The sequence below is a fragment of the Tympanuchus pallidicinctus genome, unplaced genomic scaffold (assembly GCF_026119805.1).
Source record: "Tympanuchus pallidicinctus isolate F22 unplaced genomic scaffold, pur_lepc_1.0 scaffold2, whole genome shotgun sequence".
Lineage (NCBI taxonomy): Eukaryota > Metazoa > Chordata > Aves > Galliformes > Phasianidae > Tympanuchus > Tympanuchus pallidicinctus.
Window position 1 is genome coordinate 47,492,573 of NW_026294721.1, and position 22,272 is coordinate 47,514,844.

A 22,272-nucleotide genomic window follows, 5' to 3' on the forward strand; every position below is an offset into this window, starting at 1 on the left:
TTCTAAGTGCTTTCAAGAAGATTTAATTAATTTGAATCTAGCTGATCTGATCTGATCTTTACCTTCAAAGGGCCCTTGGAGTAATCACCTCTGGCATGTAGATCTACCCCATATTTTTAAGTGCTTTTTTTAGGACTGAAGATGTTAGATGATGTAGGACGGCAGTCAGACTATGCTGATAGAAGTGTTTTCATCAGCTTGAGTAACATAGCTCTAAATGATGTGGACCAATTTTGACAGTAGTTATGCTAAGTTATGCTAACAGGAATCATAGAATTACAGAACCCCTAGAGTTGGAAGGGACTTTTAAAGGTCATCTAGACCAACTCCCCTGCAATGAAACAGGCACATCTGCAGCTCAGTCAGCTTGCTCAGAGCCCCATCCAGCCTGGCCTTGAAAGTCTGCAAGGATGGGGCTTCCACCACATTTCTGGTCAACTGGTGTCAGTACCTCACCACCTCCTAACCTATTCTACAATAAACTGGAAATAAAATATACCAGAGTATGATAGCTGTTTCTACTTCTGTTCGTTATTCAAGGGGAAGTTAAAATAGGTTAAAATAATAAAACAGGAACTTCAGACAGTAACAGTGCTTCTCCTCCTATACTGTACTAATGTTTATATAGACACACCGCAACAACTGTAAATCCTAGACATGTAAAAAATATTTCCTCCTAATGATCAATTAATTGTGATTTTTGTTGCATTTTTTAAAGACAGAAAAGTTGTCATGCAAAAAACCCTAGTTATTTCCAAACAAAATAGCCATCCAACAATGATACTTACTGAAGCTTCCATCTTAAATGAGTTGCTTAGTTGTTTCATTGATAGTGGTTTTAAGTAAGATAGCCATTATGCATTGGTGTCAATCAGCACATAAACATTATATAAATAAATAGACATAATTTATCACAATGAACAGCTTTGGTCTTTACAACTGTGGGTGCTGCTTCAAGTTCTTTCCAGCATTTCCCAGATTTCATTCAGTTATCAAAATTTGTATCAAAACTTTATCATTTTCAACAGATGTTGAAATGTGAAGGATAAAAGGGAATGTGACCAGATCTTAAACTCTTACACAAATAACACGTTATAGCACAAACCGTGCATTTACAGGTTTGCTGGACAATATATATCTGGGACATATAGTGGCAATTAGGCACTGTGGCCCAAATCTTTGGAGATTTTAAGAATCTGCTAATTAGCACAAGGGTTGCTAACAACATCTGTTAACAACAGTAGGCACTAAAATCTCCACACATCCTTGAAACAAGTGGATGAAAAACTAGTCCTGTAATTTATTACTTGTACAGGTATGCAGTTGAGTGCTTATTCCTCATCTTTGTACTTTTGCTTATTATTTTATGTGTGATTTATGTATTATTCTATTTTTAACCCTTCAACCAAATATTCCATCATTCAGATAAATCACATTCATTGAAAAAGAAAAGAAAACGAAACAAATAATGAAGTCAAGAGACAGACACTCATCAACTCTATTGTATTTATCTGCATACAAGTTCTCAGTTACTTAATTACTCAGAGCTATACACTGTAACTTAGGGAGACTTATAGCTACAGGTGATACTTGTAGAAGCACTTCAACATATAAGGAAGGAACATCTTACTCAACTGCCAGATCTCAGCAAACATGGAAATTAATGACTGCTATAAACTCTTGACATGTTATGCAAAGCCCTTTCCATGTTTGAATTTATCCTTTGGAAAAAGAGTTCTACCTATCATTTTGCTAGGAGGAAATGCATTGATTACAAAATAGAGTTACTTACATGATCATGTGCAGCTTTATTTTCATTTCCCTGGTATCTCTACTTGTTTTCTCTACTTGATTTATTCATAAAGTTTCAAAGGAGATAAATTACCTTTAAGCATTTGTTAAAATTCTATTCACATAGGAATTTCAGTGAAAATGTCATGCAATAAGATCAGTCCACTTTTAAAAGTCTAATTAAAGCCATCAGAATGAAATGACCTGGGGGTAGGAAGAGTAGTTAATGGAAGTTTCTTGTCAGAAATTATGAAATGTGCTTTATGGGATTAAACGTATTCATTGACATCATCATGTAATGACAACATTCATTATTTGCCAGTTCAGACTATTAGAAAGAGAAATACTTTTCCATTTATTTTAGTTATGACAGTGTTACACCTATGGTGACACAGGAACAGAAGCATTTCTAAATTAAAAGAGACCAGCTTTACGTCTCCCTAAAAAAAAAGTAGGTTAGCTTTCTCTTTGCTCAACTCCAGCCTTCCTAGAAAATCTCTCAGACTTCCTTAATACTCCATTACAAAAAGGTGGATGAAGAGCCTTTCTTATACACTGCATGACTTGGCTGTGGGTTGCAAGCTGGGAGACAGAGTCCTGAATGCTTCCCATCTTAATATTGTTGCTCTCATCATCATTTTCATCATTTGACTTCAGGACCATTTAGTTGTTCCCATAGCAGCAGGACTGCACACAGAAGTGGTTGTGATAGTGAGCCTCTCAGAAAATAGCTGGGTGAAATGGAGCAGGAGGACCTCATGGGGCTTCCAGCTGCTCCTTCTATAAGGACTGAGACATACAGATGCTGCAGTGTAAGCATGCATACGTGCTATGGCACAGCAAAGCAGCACATGGCACTGCGTGCTTTGTGAGCCTTGAGGTTGTCAGGACAATTTTTAACAATTCTAATCTCAAAGATGAAGCAGAAACAGAAATTTTGCAAAAGGAAAACACTAAAACAATAATAATTCAAGTACATAAAAAATAATCTGAGTCTCATAAGGAAATTTCATGTTTAATTTTATGTGTGATGTGGAGACTAAGTTTATTGCGGGGTATCTATTAATCTTTCTATGAAATGTGTTAATTTTTTTTTGCAATGCCCTGTGGACAGTGATAAATCACTGCAATTAAGATTAGGCTAAATGAATCTTGTGACTTTATTTTATGTCTGTCCTATCTCTCCTCTTTTAGATGATCAGCTTTTAAATTTGGGGTGACGGCAGTGAATAGGTAATGTCACAACTCAGACCAAAAAAAAAAAGAGTATAATTACATTTTGCCTTTAATGTCATTTGCAACATATGAGTTTGCTGTTTGTGATTCCTGTTGCCTGCTCTTCAAAAAACCAGCCTTCCTTACTGTGCAACCAATTTCAAAGGCTACCTGCAGCCATGCCAAAGACTCCAGAAATTCCAGAACACTGATCTCCAGCAAACACCAGCATCCAAGGAATACTAACAGTCAGTTAATCAGGGGAGCTGATTCACCATGACGGCCACAGTATGGCCACATCAACTTCTGGAGACGATTGTCATCTCTCCCAGGGATTAGCTTCATGCAGATGTCCCCTTCTACATTTCAAACCAACAGTGAGGCTGTGTAGCCAGTGTTAATGCTTCATTTAACAGCTGATAAAAAGGTATTGCAGAAAAGTTACCTGCTCAAAGATCTGAAAATAAAACTTTTAATTGACAACTTATATATTGAGAAGCGTGTTTTAGATGCTGCCATTTTCAAGCCTACATGATACCTTTTTTTTTTTCTTTGAAGTCCCATTTCCTATTTGTTTACAGGATATTGGAAAAGCTACAATGAAGGCAGGCCTCATTTTGTTTTGCCTATTGTTACAACACAAGCAAATCTCCCCAGATCTGCAAAAGTTATCATTGACGGGTCAAATTCTGACAAAGCTCTCAAGACAGCTTTCTTCACCTAAGGATAAGAACAAAAAATAGCCTTTGCTTATTTCCTCATTTTGCACTTATTTTTCTCTATTCATAAATATTTGTATTCCATCTTAATAATTCCAAGCAGTAGCTACATATCAGCAGAGAATATATACCATTGGGAACTACAAGCAAATTTTTACAAGCAACAATACAGCTGAAAAATAGTCCAAGAATAATATATTACGTATCCAGAAACCACTATTTGTGTTACATTTTCTTTGCATAAACAAGCTTTTCTTCAGGTGTTTGTTTGTTATACCATGTTTCTTGATATACCACACTCCTAAGTTAGAAACAACTTTAAAGCCAAAATTTTTTTTTTTTTAGGTATTTTTTTATTTTTTTTAGGTATTTTTTAATTTTTTTTAGGTATTAAACCTAAAAAGATGAGAAAAAGAAAACTTCAAAAAACAAGCAAACAGGCCTTTTTCAGGATCTCGTACCACCAAATAATTCCTATCTTGATGATTACAAATAAAACACTCTCTCCACAACTGTCCTCGGTGAATTCTTTAGTGAACTTTCAATATCTATAAGATCAAAATCTTGAGCATCTATTGCTGATATTCTAATGTGAATGTTACTCTTATGTTTACAGAGCAACAGTACAACAATACCAACAATTCCAAACAAGTTTTATGATAACTGATAAAAAAAAGTCCTGAAAAAGCAAGCCTGACCATAAAGTGCCACGAAAAAGCGGTTGATAGTGGTTTTGTTGTTGTTGCTCTTTTTGCTGTCATTGTTGCTGTTGTTTTTAATATTTTGAACTATTTCAGATTATTTTCAGCTTTTTTTCAGCCGATAAATGATTTTTAAAAGGGAGTATGACTAAATTTAGGCACACACCAAAAAAAACAAATAAAATTAAGGTTAGTAATGCACATTTGGTGTCAGCAGGCAGCCCAGAACCAAGTGCTACAGACAGGCAAACTTGATAAGTGGGTGTATATACATTAGGTCTTTTGAGAAAAAAAAATGCAATAAATGAGCATTAATATGCTAAATAATACACAACGTGGCATATGGCTTAGTGACTGTTGTGTCTTACAAATGTGAGTTTTTATGTATATATCCATATTTGCTGCTATTTTAGTTTTGCTAATATAGGCAAAAGTATCTTGACAGCTTATTAGAAGTGGGTTAAGTGCTTTTGCCTTCATAAATGTCATGATTTGATATTTAATAAATGCCAAGAATTCTCACCAGATGTCAAGTGTACTACTGGCTGACTTTCCATCGGCTCTTTAACACATAACCCTTACCCCACGGTAACTCTATGCTTATCTAACCAACCTCATCCTTTCTTTTTTTTTTTTTAATAAAAAATGGTTTTAAAATGTCAGATGTGAGTGACATGTCTAGACCACTATTGTACTAAACAATAGGTTATTACTTAACTGTAAAATCGTCTACTGATTGAGAAAGCTTAAATTAATAATAAATCAACCAGCTAATTAAAAACAAATTAAACTTAGATGGAGTTTCTATAAAATATTAGCAGTTAACTTATCAGAGATATGCAACTTTAACTAAAATTTCTGCACCAAACACTGACCATGTTGACACATACAATCTAAAGAATTAAATTTTGCCCATTAGTAGTCTCAATGTTGGAACAAAAAGATAAAAGGAGATTTCAAGTATGCACTTGTATTAGCTACAAGCAACTTCATAAATAACTTCTATTCTCTCTCATAGTTCGCACACTTCCATTTGATTTTTCTCTGACAGGTTTTCTGTTCTATAAAAGGAAAGCTGCACTGTGAAGCATGACATCCCATACTTGTCTTACATGCAGATTAAAAAAACAGAGTGTCAGTACACTCTGTTGTTAATTTTATGGGGTTAATTTTATGGAATACCCTATTTTACTGAGTAGAATTTGATTTTCATGTCATTAACTGAACTTTTATCTGGTCTAGCAGAATACTAAATTATCAGAGATAGGCCAGATTGCTAAGAAAAAGATGATAGTACTTACAATTTCGAAGAGTATCTTTCTAAGCCATTGGTTTGTACCAGCAATAGCCTGCAAAATGGGTAATTTGGCTTGCAGCTATCCGTGCCCCATATCAGACATGAAGATTAAGAACTGATCAATTCATTTGGCTGTGCCATATATTATAAACATTTTTAAGAGTTTAAGGAAGTTTATTTTTTCAAAAAGGTTTTTTCAAAACCTTTTTCTTTTTTTCAATTTCATGACAGTAATGAAAAAGCAAATCTAGTAAGTAGTAGATATTATTTTATGTCTTTGTATGTCTTTGGTTGTGACTTGGTTTACTCTTTCAGGAAACTAAAATATAAAACATAAGAAATTAGAAAGTGATTGATTAATTAGTCTGTTTTATTTATTACTGAGAGAGAGCTATTTTCATTTGCATCTTAGCTAAGAGAAGGCATGTAATTGATACAGTACTCCAAGGAAATCTTAGCTCATTCAAGGCAATTACATTTATATTTGTTTAAATTATGGAAGCATTGAAAATTATTCTTTATTTGCCAGTTTCGTCAAATAACATGCAACAGATGCTCAAAACTGGTTGTTCAGTTTATTTGAAATAAATTAGTGTGTTTTTATTTCATGTATTTACAAGAATGCACACCCACAGAAAGCATAATCTATGCATGTTTCCTCATACATTTCTCAAGTTGCCTAGGTGACATCTGGGCTCTCAGGATGTTTTTTTTTTTTTTTTTTTTGTTTTAATTGCTATTTTTGTTACAGTAGGGAGATTTGTGATGTCCAATCTTGGGATTAACTGGATTTTTTGAATATCTTCTCTGAAGGTTTTCTGACTGTCTGTGCTCTTGTACTGTTGGTTTGGTAGCACAACTTCCATTTTGACCACTTATGGGCCAAATATTGGAGATACAATCACTTAAAGACAGATGGGAATTTCCACATTTAGTCACTTTACCAGCAATTGTGATTCATATTCATGTATCTTATACTGAGACAACTCTTCCTTCCTTGGCTATGGTTCTTTAGTCTAAGGGAAAATTATAATCATGTTAAGCTCTTACATGTCTTCTGCGTAGCCTGGCCATGTCTGCTCATTTATATTTACTAACTAATTTATTTATAGAAATTACGATATTGTTTGCATGGCATTCCGTCCTAGAATATTAACTGCTTCCCATATTTTAGTTACTTATGTTTTTGAGTGTCTAGTTTAAAATACCTGAGAAAAAGGGATTTTTGTTTGCTTGCTTCTTCATCATTTGCAGGAAGATGCTCTGTGTTAAGCTGAGGCAACAATATGAGATCATTCAGACTCCAGGTTGATTCTTTTTGCCACAGAGGCACGAAATAAGCCAGGACAGAAAAAAGGCCTGGAAAGACTTCTGTTAAGGTCTGCAGACTTTGATTAACCTAATGCCAGAGAGTCATAATTTAGTATAACCTAAGTGCAAAAAGAAGAGCATCTAATATATATCATACTATAATCCTTCTTCATTATTAATGAGAGTTATATTAACCTCTCCGATTAGCGGGATTAAATCAAACAACCTACACACCTATACTACTGCAGGTTGTAATAACTTTTATCCTATTCCCACTTCAGATAGGCCTTTCTCATTAAGTTTTAAATTCTGTGTTATTCTACTCGTGATATTAATATTTATATAGATGACACACATTTTTGATACATTCCTAAACTATACATTCAATGAATAACACATCCGGAAACATTATTTTATGCTACTCCAAAATGTGAGCAACCAAATGAAAAATCATTTTAAATGAATATGTTTTTCTTTACTTTTATTAAAGAATCAGCAAACCGCTTTCCTTCTCTGCTGTAGTAGTTCCTTGAAATGAATAAGTAAAGGCCATAGGAGCAAAAAAATTTTGTTCCACAATTAAAAAATCTATGTGAGAATATTGTTTTTGCCAAGAGATTCCCATCGCACATAATAAAGGACTCTTCTGCAACTGCATCTACACTGACTCCTTGCATATGGTATATAAAAACAGTAGAGCTGACTTCAGAGGAAATCCTTTCTCAGTTTTACTGAGTTTGGGTGAGTAGGAAAAGAGATGCCACTCTACAACTTAATTACAAGGAAAGATTTATGAGATGGATGACTTTGTTCTGATTTATGCTGATTTTAATTACCTGAGTTGACAAAATTTGAGCTTATGTTGAATAATAGCAGAAGTTGCTTGTAAAAAAACTGCATGCAACTCTTGCATTTCTGCCCATGGAGTTCAGTACCTAACTTCTATACAGACATCACATCTGTGTACATCATAGCCATTTACTCTCTCTCAGCTTTACATAGGGTCTCTAACTAATGCTATCCAGTCTGTATTCTGCTTCACAAAGCATACGCAGACACTAAATCTCCTACACTGGAGGTACAAGGAGAGAAATCCTCTCTGCTCTGGAGCAGTTCGAACTGAGAGGAATGAGGAGATTCCACATATTTTTTTCGTGCACGGAGGCCTTACTGATATTTCCTGTAGATATCAGTGTGAATCATGATCTCCTTTTCTTCCTCCCCTTAGGTCAAATGATTGTCTTTATGCAAGCTCAAAAAGAATGTCACCTTCTGTGGGAGACAGATACCTCAGCATCAGCTGAAGTAGTTTATCACATATTGGCATGGCAATGAGAATGGAGACAACAGTGCTGGGACAATGCAGAAGGGATATGCCCCATGCCACCAGCTGTCACGAGGCAAACTCCAGAGATACCTTTCATGCTATGATGATACATGCTGACAATGAATGAATGATAAGAATACAAGCTGTCAAGAGGGAGGCAAATAGACAGGGTTCTCATTAAATAAACGGTGATACTGATAGCAGCCTGCAGTGAGTCATCGTGTAGATAAATGACCAGATATGGGGGGTGACAGATGGTGAATGATGCTCATATAATTGAAAAATACATTTGAAGCTTGCTCAGAATGATTCAGCAGCAATTTAATGGTTTCATTCAGTTTTGAGGAACAATGAATTAGTTTGTTTTTTTTTTTTTATAAATTTCATATTTGCTTTTACATTTTTTTCACATGAATGTTATAGATGCCACTGTGTTAAATTCAGTTGCTCTTTCTTTCTAAAATAATTTTCTCATCATGAAAGGAATCATCAAATTTTTAGGAAATTTAGTCACTACATTCCGTCAAAGTATAAACCTTTGCAGGGATCATAATTCTAAATGTATCTAAAATAAATTTAAACAAATTTAAATTAATGCTGCTATTCTCAAAAGACTGTCTGTTTCCCCAAAACATTCTGTCAACCATTTAAAAAATAAAGCCAGCAAAGCCAGAGCATTTACTAATCAACAAGAGAGATTATACTATCCATTTTGCTCGGGGTAGTTGAACAAATCAATATCACTTTATCAAAGATGCTTAGATTTAACTGCTTCCTAGATTGAATGTATTATAAATATTAAAATGCTTGCTTAAATAAACTCTTAAAATTATACTTCAGTTTTTCCCTACAAATTATTTATGCAGTTACAGTATGCAAGGAAAATGCATATTATAGAACCAGAAGGGATTTCACATGAACAAAGATAATTACGGAAAATTTGAGGATTCGAGGACTTTTTTCTTGTTTTTTTTTTTTTTTTTTTTTTTTTAAAGAAACAATGCATTTCAAATATACAAGTGGAGATAAGAAAGTGAACTGATCACTCAGCTTGTAATGGAGGCTTTGTACAAGGGTAACACAGCAGTGCAGAACAACTTATTAAGAGGTATTTTTTTTTACTTGGGTGGTTCAGATTTTTTGGCAACAATTATGGCTCATTTATTCCTTAATCCTCACTCTATGTAGACCTGGTCTGTCTGGCAAGAGTCTTACTAGTCTATACATGAATTTTAGAACTACTGTGTTTATTCCCTCTTTGATTCAGCAGGAAAAATTTCCCTGAAATGCATGAGCACTCTTCCCAATTCATCCATCTACATAGTTGTTTTTTAAAATTAATATGCTGAAATCCTACAAGTGGTTTTTGTAAGTCTGGTTCAGAAAATATCTGACTTTAACATGTAAGCTAGATAATTTTCATACATTATTTTTAATGTTGCCTGTATCAATGCATCTTTGTTCAACAAGAAACAGATTTTGCTGTCTCTGGGACTTACTTGCTGTTATAGTTTAACCCGGCAGCAGCTCAACACTACATAAATGTTCCCTCTCTCCTCTCCTAAGTGTGACGCAGAAGAGAACTGGAAATAAAATAGGTTGTGGATTGAGATAAAAACTATTTTCTAAGACAGAAAAAGAAAATGGAGATAAAACCAACTGACACTCTGCTACCAATGCAACATCTCCACACACTAACCAGCACCCAGCCAATCCCTAAGCAGTATTTAGGCTGCCTTGCCAACACAACACAGTTTCCCCACACAGATCTTTCACATGTGACACAGTATGGAACAACTCCCTGCCTAATTCAGAGCAACTGTCTTGGCTCTATCTTCCACAGCACTGCCCCATCATAATGGTAGGGCTCTTTTCCACCCAGCAAGTGATCCTGACCCAGATGGGCTTCTATCGCTCAGCAAGAACCAAAACAATGGTGTGTTATTAATGCTGTCTTAGCTGAAACCAGGACACTCACCATAATGCTGTCTTGTGGATTTCCAGATAACACCACATAAACTTTAAAGGTCAGGCTTCACTAAGGATGGAATGACTGCAGTATAAGAAACACCACTCTAAATTATAGGTTTCCCAAACCACTAAGTTGATAGCATAGTCAAATGAAGGTCAAGCCTTTCTTTCTTGTGACAAAAGGAGAAGAAAGAATAATAAAGAACAAACATGCAAAAAACCCCACAACACTACCATACACACAAACACAGTTTAAGCAGTGTAATAAAGTATGAGAGCAGTACAAAAGTATATTTTAAAATCGCTTGTGAATTTATAATGTTGTTTTGATCAGACAGAGTGGAGTACAGTGGTAAAAGAAAAGCAGGGATAGAAACTGAAATACAAAAAGTTTTGTATAGCATGGATATCTAAAGAGTGTGTCTGATTTATAAACAGAATTTATAAATAGATTTCATTGAATTATGTAGTAGGAAACCAAGTACAAAATGATTGATGACATAATGTGTGAGCAAGTATATCGTAAAATACTAAATGTAAACGTGTAATCCTTTGGAGATCATTCACATTTTTCTGTCTATTCATATGAATAGCAGTGTATAATTAAATGCATGGGGATACAGCCTTACTAAAGGGAGAATCCCATTCCTCTTCAGATAAGCAACTGAACTGAAGAAGGTACTTGAAGAGGAGTTACTGAGATTTTAGATGTTTGTTTATACGCCTCAGCCACATCATGCTGAGCACTTCTGTGTAATGGGATGATAACCATTATGGTAACAAAAAAGAAGCAATTAAAGAATAGCAAATGTGGAAGAGGACAATGCAATATCTACAGATTTCTGGTGAGCAATGATTTATGGTTGACAATTTGTGAACATAAAGTTATTAATGATTTTTAGTATGCCAATATCTGTCCAAATTGTCATAAATTCACAAACTGTACTGAATTATTGGGTTTTTTTTGAAAGTAGGAAAAGATGGACAGTGATCTGAAGAGTCTGTGGATTATTTTCTACTACTCTATGTGCTGTACTTAGGAAGAACAGCAAACAGAAAAGCAGAGCAGTACAATGATTTAATAAATGTACCTGGCTGATGGACAGATAAAAAAATGGATATAAATATAGACTAATGAATTTGGATTGAAAAAAGAAGAGACAGTGTATTGCTGCAAAGTGGAAAAAAATAACAAACAAATGAACAACATGACCTAAAAAGAGATTTGGGAGTGATTATAGACAAATTCTTGAACTTTGTAGCCCATTATGTGGCTAAATTGAGAAATACAAATAAGATGCTCGGATAAAGCTAAAAGCACACAATATAAATCAAAGAATAAACCTAATTTAGCTAATGAAACCTCATTCACATCACATATTAGTTAAACCTCAGAGACAGGATCCCAAATCAACTCCTAAGTGGGATGATCTTTAAAGATGGATGACAAAAATTTGATCTAAATACAGACTCAGAAACTCACAGACAGGAGATTTAATTTTAAGAAGGACAAACATGTGGCAATTTTCATTCAAATAAACTCAGATGCCTACTTCACTAATCGGTAAAAACAAAGCACAGAAAAAACTACATTTACAGTATTTCCAGATAGAGATCCAGATTTTACGGTGAAGCAGTTCAGTGCAAATTTGGAGGAATCAACATGCCTATATGAACTCACAGCAGATATCTAGAGGTGACTTGGGCAAAGAAAACAGAAAAAAATACTGATATTACTGTTATCACACCATGCTGCTTTGCTTTTTTTGCATATGACCTCAAAATGGTCTTAAGCATAACTAGCCATCAGTGTTCTATACTGGTGGTTTTATTTATGTATTTATGTGTATGCATATGTGTGTGCATGTGTGTATACACTGCACATATTATATGTTGTAAAAATTACATGTGTATTCTGAACTGTATTAAAAACTGGTGAGTTTAAGGTAATGGTTTTGCTGAAAGCTGCTCCTTTTCCAATACATATATTCACCAAATGTTGTCAGCTAACAATTTGCACAAGAGAACTATGAGCTGTAGTCTTAGTACTTTTCACATGTAACTGGCTTTTATTATATTTTTACTTTAAGGTTTTAGCGTTCTAACATTTCTTTAACAAAGTTAATAACGAGAGAGAAAAATACTAAGGTATACTAGTGAATGTTGTTTATTTTATATATCAGTTAATAAGGTCTTCATGTTACAAACCTGTCTGAATTTTCCTAAAATATTAGTAGATAACAGAAACCTAAGTCTCACAAAACTAAATTTATCCAAGATCTGTCTGAAGAGGTGATTTCTCGGTTAAACCAAATCCTGCTCTCTGTGTTGTGCTTTCCCAAAGCAACTCAGTCCAAAATGCCCAATTCCAACAGATATCTTCTCCGCTCTGCAGGATTCCCTTCAAAGACAATGGCGTACATTTGTTGAGCTGCCTGCAGTTCTCACTTCTGAAATCTACTTGCTCCTACCACCAATTATCTCTTTTGCTCTCTTTGGGTCTCTTATCAGAAGAGAAAATCACCTTGCCATTAGGCCAGGCATGTGAAATCATTTGACTGGGGAAGATCTGCAGCTTTTTCAACCAAATACTTCTGAGCTTACAGAACTTCTTTGTTGTTTAATATAATTATTTGATCAAAATTATGATTTATTCTCTGAGATAACTCATTTTCCTAGAGTGGTCAGATCCCATCACTTTATATAATTGTGATAGAAAACGTTATCGATATAATAACGTTATAATAAACAATATAATATCACTTTATATAATTGTGATAGAAACGTTAATTTCTTAGACAGGAAAAAGATATTTGCCTTCCAAGTTGCAAATCCTCATACAGCAGCTGAAGACTTTCAGTGTGCTATGGCACCATTTAAGGATAAAACTAGAGGTGGGTAAGGAAAGTAAATGCCATTCAGAAGGCTATTAATATATGTGAGTATGGACCAGTGTAATGCCCAGAGCAAAATTACCATGTTAAAGACAAAGATATTTTTTTGAAAATTGTGTAATCATAAATGTTTAACAAATTGATAAAATCCCTTTTACATCTGCATATAGTTACTGTGAAAGTTATATCTTTATGCATATCATAAATTACCGGATAATATCCTCTAACATAAAATCAGCTTCAGTACCCATCCATCTATAAATGTCACAGCATATTAATCACTGAGACTGCAAACAGCTATCTTATCCCTGATGGGACATCTGGCACAACAGACAGTCAAGCATACTTACATTCAGTCACTGAGGCCTCAGCAAATTACATTTGAAGCCCTAGATTTTGAAAGTACTTCTCTTTAAATGCAGCCCTCTTTGGTAATGATTATACGATAAAACATAATAAAGGAGTTTTTATAGTTCCAGTATGGATGTGAAGTACACTATGTGGAAATATTAAAAGTATTCATCTCTAAATGTCACTAAACTACAAAGCTTGATGACTGCACAAACTCGCCCAAAGAGCAATGTAGGGAGCAATACAAAATCCTCATTTTGGACTTACTTTGACAGGCAGCTGGGGACTACAAAAACACATTGCAGCCATTGTCTGACTCTCACAATGTTGTAAACAGGGAGCTCTGTGTACAGTAACACAATGTAAAATAGTGCATTTGTTCAAACAGTGATGGGAACATAATGGTAAGCTGCTCCTCCAAAAACATACACATCTTTCTAAACCCACTGACATCTGGAGCAAAAATAAAGCTTTAGAAGGACTTTTGCAGAAACTGTAGATAACTATTCTGCATGCTGCAACCGCGATCAAGCAAAATTCTTTAAACACATACTTGCTCTCCACTTGAATAAACCACTGATTGACTTTTATTGACTTCACTTACATAATTGAAGAAAAGAATCCATAAATGTGTTTTGCTGGATTGTTTATTAAATTCCTCTTTGTTGCCATAAACTTCTGTACATAACTGCCAATTCTTTTAACTGGATTAAAAACAGACAACTAATATAGCAAAGAAACAGCCTCAGAAATACTGCCATTAATGTCAGTGGAGAAATGAATTCTCCCTTCTTTTCATACAAACATCTCCTTGAGTAGTAATATTGCATGATTAAGCACTACTGAGATTTAATGCGAGTTTTGGTATTGATTTCAGGAGGGGAAGACTCATGGTGAGAAAAGAAAACAAAAAAGAGTAGACCGCTCTGTAGATTCTGGACCAAACTTTATACTGAAATCAATGAGACTTTATGTGATATAAAGCCAAAACAGAATTCAGACTGTATAATTTTGAGTAATTAGAAGTACCCAGACTTGCGTGGTACCAGTCTCCTATCGATTTTTTCATTACCTTGCAATGCGTGTTTTAATGGCAATTATATTTTCTGGCAAGCTTTTTTTTCTCTCTCTCAGCATCTGAATTGTTGCTTCTTGATTAGTCAACAGGAAAAATCAATACTCCATACATAGCACTTCCAAACTTTAATTCAATTACCATCTGTGAACTAATCAAACATTGATCTACCCATGTCAGTAACTAGAAGGCAAATTTTTTATACTGTGATCTTTCCTTGTCATTAAAGATTATATTTTAAATCATTCACTCTAAGTCTAAAACATTTACTGTAGTTCAAAGAAACCTCTGCTTTTCAACTTCAATTTCGTTTAATTAGTAATGTATAAGACCTTTCATACCCTATTGTCTATTTTCTGCCATTCATGCACTGTGAATGCATAACTATTTCCTACCCAATACCTCAACTTGCTTTTTCCAGTGTGATTTTAATAGACTGAAACAACAAGGAACAATTCCTTTTTCCACCTTGTCAGAAGTTACTTTCTATTACCTTCCTTCCAATCCTACTGGCATAGGCTTCCTCTTCATTTATTAGCTACTCTGTCCATCCAACTAAGGTAAAGTCTAAGGAACATGAGAAGTTGCCTTGAAAGAGGCAAATATCATTAAACAGAAACTGTCCTGAATTTAACTGCACTATTCCTTCCTTTTCACCAAATGTTAGCTCATGCCTCCCCTCTGAGCACGTAATCACTGAAGAATTTGATATTTTACTAGAATTTCTTTATTATGTTGCAACCTCAGTTATTTGTATCAGCTTTATCTAGATGTTTTAAAAGTAGTCTTACAGAATTACTTAAGCTTTTTTCTAAAAGTTCTTCAGTTATCCCTCAAAAAATAGCCCTATTTTTTTTTTCATTTACTCATTATCAATCTTGGACAATGTTTACATTTTATTTGACTTGAATAATAAGTGCTTATTTTTTCTTTTGTTTCAAGAAATAGAAAAGATTGGATTTTTCTACAAAGCCTCTAAACATACCATAAGTGTTAGCAGTATCTGGAAAGAATGCTCTGGATTTACTGTGTTTGAAAGGAGTTTCTTTAAGCTCTGTGAGATAATTACTTACTCCAGCTGATAGTAACATGGTGGGATTGATCCCATTACTAAAGCGATGCAATGGCTAGTTATCTTCAGGAGGGATAGGAAAGGAAGGAGGGATGTTGGTGTGGTTCTCTATGGTAGTGTTTTGATGTGTTGGAAAGGATAGGGTTAATCCTATGGTTACAGATCAGGGAAGGGTCAACAAAGCTGACATCCCAGTGGGGTTCTGTTGTACATTGCCTAACCAGGATGAAGAGACAGACAAGGTGTTCTATGAGCAGCTGGCAGATGTGCAATAGCCAGTCCTTGTTCTCACAGGGAACTTCAGCTGCCCTCATATATAATGGAAATACGATTCTACAGAGAAGAAATAGTCTAGGTTTCTAAATTATGTGGAGGATAACTTCCTGATGCAACTAGTAAGAGAGTCTACCAGGGGAAGTGCCCCATTGGACTTGCTGTTCACAAGCAGAGAAGGACTGGTGGGATTTGTGGAGGCTGGGAGCTCTCTTGGGCAGAAACATGAAATGGCAGAGTTCTTGATTAGTGGAAAAGTCAGGAGGGGGCACAGAAAACCTGCTACCTTGGAATTCTGGTGGGTGGACTGTGAATTCTTCAGGACATTGGTACAGAGGTTCCCTTGGTACAGAGTCTGTCCTGAGGGGTAAAAGGGTCCAGGAAAGCTGGACACTGTTCAAGAATGAAGTCTTAAAGGCACAGGAGCAGGCTGCCTTTGTGTGCTGCAAGAGCCAGCGGGGAAGAATATCAGAGTAGATCAACAGGGAACTTTTTTGAGACTTCAGGAGAAAAAGACAATTTACCTCCTAGGAAAGAAGAAACAGGCAACTTGGGGTGAAAACAAAGAATTTGCTAGGATACGCATTGAGAAAATTAGAAAGGCAAAAGCCAGGCTTAAACTCAATCTGGCCACTGTAGTAAGATTTATTTATTTATTTTTTTTAATAAACATATTAAGAGTAAGAGGAGGGCTAAGAAGAAACTCCATGCTTTCCTGGATGCAGTAGGGAATATGACCACTGAGGCTACCCAGGGAGATACTCAAATCACCATTCCTAGAGGCTCTTAAGAAATGTTTAGATTTGTATTAAGAGATATGATTTAGTGGAGAAATAGTGGTGGTAGGTGAACCACTGGACTAGATGATCTTGGAGGTCTTTCCCAGCCTTAATGATTCTATAATAATATTTTTACACTAATAAGTTGTATTATCAAATTGTCTGAATATATTTTTCATAAATCTTGTAATTATTCATATAGAAGTGTATTAAGAAATTATTACAAGAAGGTTATATGAAGATACACAACTTTTACAACACATCTTAAAACCCTCTTGTCATCTTAGCCATAAAGAAACACCAAGATTTATTGTACAGATAGGGAATATTAGTCAAATAAAAATGGTTTTACTGTGCTCTTCTAAGGGAAATATTATTCTACAGATCAGAAGTCTTTACTTGTGAAAGGAATAGAAACAAGTTCTTTTTGTGGTAGCATTCACAATTCTAATTAGGATTTCAATACCATTATGTTTGTCCTCTTTTCTCAGTAGGGTATTCTTAGTAGCCCTGCACTAAGAATATTTTAAAATGAAATATCAGCGACTTTTCTTCAGCTATAAGTATATCCAATATTCCATTTCTCCTAAACAGTCTAGTTTCTGAGAAAACACTCTATTGGAATGGTGCTTTGCATATTTATGACTTGTATTTCAAAGGAAAAAAAAGTAATCAGTAATCAATACTTATTCTTCAACAGTACATAAAATAAATTGATAATTAAAGTGGCATGTAAATTAAGGAAATCTGCATTTCAGAGTCTGCACAAGTTCTGGCATTTTACGATCTTGAATTGTATCTTCCATTACATCATCTTAGCCATAGCTTGGGTCTCAAGAAGCCTAAGGCCTTCCCTAAATTAGCAAAGTATTGCAAGAAAATAAACAGATGAAACACAAAAATCTACAGTATTGCATCTAACTTCAAGGTAGCAAGTATATACAATTTTAAATATCTTGTAAATGCTAAAAATGCAGAAAATATTGCAATGGTCTAATTTCACAATAAATATTATCTGTTTTGTTAAAAATTCATTTTCATGCTGAAGAGAGAGCTCTGTTCTCTGAAATTCTGAATAACTTCAAAAATAAAGATTCCATTGACTTTCTTGATAGCCTTCACCAGTATTTCACCACACTCATTGTGAAAAACATTTTTTTTTATATCAAGTAGAAATTTTCTTTTGGCTGTGTCTTGTGACTATAATCTCATCTATTTCATGTACCCTTCTGAAATCCTGGTCCCAGTTCTTTCCAAGATCTTTTAGTGATACAAATCAATTAGACATTCTCCTGGTCTACTTTTCTCCAAGCTGAAAAAAAAAAAAAAAAACGCCAGTTGCCTAGAACTGCATTTAATATGCTAGGTACAACCGAAAGAAAATGAAAGAGGTGGATGAGATTTAGCCGTTCCCCATCTCCGTTGCTGACTTGTTTTCAACATGTTATTCTACATTTTACAATTTTATTCCAGAAACTTAGTTGAATGCAGCTTTGAGCAATCTGGTCTAAGGCATCTCTGCCCATGGCAGGACTTTGGAACTAGATGGTCTTTAAGGCTCCTTCCAACCCAAGCCATTCAACGATTCTATGACATAGGGACCAGAAAGGTTGGTCCCGATGGTTGGTTCAAAGGTTATTACATGCTTAAAAATTGTTTTGATTGGGGCTGGACTTAAATACTGTTCTACATCTGTTCCTGAGCACAGGTCTCCAAGCACTGGCAAAGCAAGTTCAGTTAAATAACTTAACTGAAATTTGGTTCAAAGGAACGGATCATATTTACAGACAATGTACTAACATACACATATATTTTAGGTAGATGATATAATTCAATACTAGGATCCTACTCCCATGGCTATCGGATTAGCTGTGTCAAATGAAGTTGAGTGGTGCTGCCATTAACCAGAACTGAATCCAACACTTGGAGCTTTGGAAAATTCCATTATATACAGGTGGTATAGAAAAAAGCCAGCAAGACCATTTCAACTACAAAATTTTTTTTATTTGTATATTGCTTTCATTATCGTTTGTTTTACATTTCTGTGGAATCAACATTAAAGTTTCCCAAAGCTACATTATGTAGTTCTTATCGTACTTTTCGGCTAACATGATCTTGTCCCAGTAAACTCACTTTGTAACAATGTCCTCAGTTCTTAGGCTTTAAAATGACCTCTGTGCTTAGTCCATTCCTTCATGAAAGATATTTTGTGGGATAAATTCAACCTTCTTTTCATCCCAAGTACAAATAATGAGACTCTTTCTTTTGAAATTTCTCTAATAGCACAGCACACCCACCAGGCAGCTTAAAGAAATTACTACAAACGTAACGGTAAATGTTTTTTAACACATGCTTTGGGCTCCAACACAGAACTATATTACATATTTTATTAGATCATTTACCACCTACTAGGTTATATTATTAGCTAATTCATAGAACATGATATGTGTTAGGTAGATTTTGCTACCACTTTAACTCTTAACTGTATCTGCTTTGCATTTTTGGGAATCCACAGAAGTCAGTTTCACTGTGGTTTTATAAACAAAAAATAAGCATAAAATTAAAATATAGGCTCTACTTGTCCCTATCAAAATACTTTTTATACAAGTAATTGATTTACTCATTATCTTTGTTCAACAGATCTGATTCGCATCCCATTATGGTTAATGAAAGCAAAGAACCCACGAGTGAAACATGAACTTCACTTTAGTCATTGTTAGCACTAACACTGACTCTGGAAAAGGGGATTTTAGTACGTATCAGTAAAAGTGGTAGAATCTAAATCAGACAAATTCCTTTAGACTTGAAATTTGGTGGGATACATAATATATAACTCCCAAGTACTGCTGAATATTCTCATTCTAAAATGAAATTTAACCTAGATTTTAATAGTCTAGTACTGCCAAGCATTAATTGTATACATTACATGAATAAGGAGTGATTGTGATGCCAGGGATATCTTTCACTGCTAAAATAGGTATTATGAAAGTCTGGTAAAGAGACACAATCAGATTTTTGCGTTGAACACCTGATTGCAACTCTATATGTTTCATTTTGAAAATTTGCAAGTCATGTATTTATATCAACTGAAAATGGTCTCACAAATGTAAATTATTGGTTTTTTGGCAGGCTTGAAACCCCAAGCTGTGTGGTTCAGTTGACAATCTCAGTGGATGGGATGCCAGTCAGAGAAATCTAGACAGGCTGAGCAGCAGGCTCAGGAGAACCTCAAAAGGTTCAACAAAACTAAATGTGCAGCCTGGAGAAGAGAAGACTTCGAGATGACCTGATAGCAGTTTTTCAGTATCTGAAAAGGAGCTGTAAGAAGGAAGGGGACAGACTTCAGCAGTCTGTGGTGATAGGACAAGGAAAAATGGTCTCAGACTTCAAAAGGAGAGATTTAGGTTGAATCTTTTACAGTGAGAGTGGTGAGGCAATGGCACAGGTTGCCCAGAGAGGTGATGCATGCCCCATCCCTGGAGACATTCATAGTCAGGCTGGAGGGGACTCTGTACAATCTGATCGAGTTGCGGATGCCTCTGTTCAGTGCAGGGGGGGTTGACTAGATGACCTTTAAAAGTCCATTCCAACTGACACGATTCTGTGATTCTATTTTCAAATTCTTTTATCAAAATGGAAAGCACAGCTATGTGTTCTCTGCTGTTCAGAACCCTTTGTGTAGTCAGTGTATCAAAATGCATAGTTATGAGCCATTACTCGAGTCAGCACTGCACACACTGCCCTCCTCATACCCTGCTTTCTGTCGACACGGAATTAATAGCACACTGTTGGTGGTCTGCACTGCCAGCTGTACTGGGCTGCATGTGGGCTGGACATGCCTGTTAAAGCCTTATGTTCAGTTCAGGCTAATAACAGTAACCAAATCCTGTACACCACTTTTAATATATGGATATTTAGGGATTATCATTCCCAATAGCTGGTTCTGCCTTAATAAAGCCTGAGCTTGAACTATTAAAGAATATAACTTGAAGGGAATTTGTAGTTTATTCTTGCTGCTATTATCTTAGAGAAAGTAAGTTTTTAATAATACATAGCTTTTTAATAAAACATAGCTTTTTTCATAGTAGCTGGCAAATATGTTTATAATAAAAGTTCTGGACTCTGAAGGGCAGCACTGTGATCCATAAATACGTTCGACACTTCCATGGTACTAAAGAGACTTAAGAAATTCACTGGGGAGCTTAATGTTATCAAGAATGAGCAGCAAGGAAATGTGCTACAGCCACAGTAGAACTGGTCTGAGAATGGAAAATGAGGACCATTAGTTAGAGTAGGAACAAAAAATGAATGATGAAGAGGAAAGCTGTCATAGCAACCATCAAGCAGAAAAGATCTTCAGTTTTAAATTGAAAAACGATGATGCAGAGATGTGGTTTTATGCTTTTTGTTATCAGTATTCTACATCTTAACACCATGTAGTGCACTGGGAGTTAGAGAGTTAATGCTGTAGCTCTGTGGATTGTCCAATAGTTCTGGATACCTGTCACAGAAGAGATGAATGAACTACAACTCCCAGAAGACTTCACTGTTTCATTTCTGTTTTCTGTTCAGAGGGAAAGATAAAACTGACTGGGACTCATGAGACTGCCTTTTTTTTTTATACTCACCTCTGCAGTGTGCACTCCCTAGCCATTTCACCTACAGCATTAGAGTAAGACTTTCAGTTTGGATGCTCTCTCTTTCATTTATTAGATTGATTAGTTTTGATTCCAATTGTACTGTGTTATATTGTGTTATCTCACATTCTGCTATCATATTTATTAAATTGGTTTTCTCCCTTAGTTTGTTGCTGCTGTTTTCCTCCTCTGGGTCCACCTCCCTGTCTTTTCCCCCTCCCTCTTTCCCAGGGTGAGAGACCCTACAACCCCATTAGTCACGGAATTAGGCTGAACTGAGCTGTAATCATTGACATACAGCCATGCCCTAAGAGGGAGTCAGATTAAGGAATGACATGAGATCAAAGTATGAACATAAGTAAAGTCTAAAGTGAAAGCAACATGATGACAAACTAAGTTGTGACAGCATTCAAAAATAGCTAATAAGACAGAATTAATTAATTAAATAGTAAGGGAAAGTGAAGATGTGGAAGAACGAGAGTTTGGAACTGAAGCAATGGCAATGTAACAATAAAAAAGAGAGACCACCTTTGAATATATTAAGTGCTTTTGACTTTAGAATTAACAAAATTGGGAATCACATTTTAATCAGGTTTGGAAGTGAAGAAATGTCTGAAAAGACAATCAAATCTAATAGGAAATATTAGAATGGACTGAAAAGAACAGGAAACAGAGCACATCATCATTCCTCCTGTGATTTAGAAAAAGTCCTTTTATGGCCTGTGCGATTACAGTGCCATGGGGTAATATCCTGACTCACATCTTAAAATAAATGTAACTTCTATAATTACCCACCATCACAGCTATGTTGTACATTAGGATATTACAAACTGAGAATTACAGTGTGAGACATAATCTT

General features: G+C 35.2%; 1 long non-coding RNA gene across 2 annotated transcripts in view; it reads right to left on the reverse strand.

Annotated features, from left to right (window-relative positions):
• Positions 1 to 13,655, reverse strand: part of LOC128080286 (uncharacterized) — a 123,038-nt gene extending 109,383 nt beyond the window's left edge. For both annotated transcript variants that reach the window (XR_008206575.1, XR_008206576.1), the window contains exon 1: positions 13,577 to 13,655. This is a non-coding gene — a long non-coding RNA (uncharacterized LOC128080286). The remainder of the gene's footprint in view (positions 1 to 13,576) is intronic.
• Between the last annotated feature and the right edge of the window lie 8,617 nt (positions 13,656 to 22,272).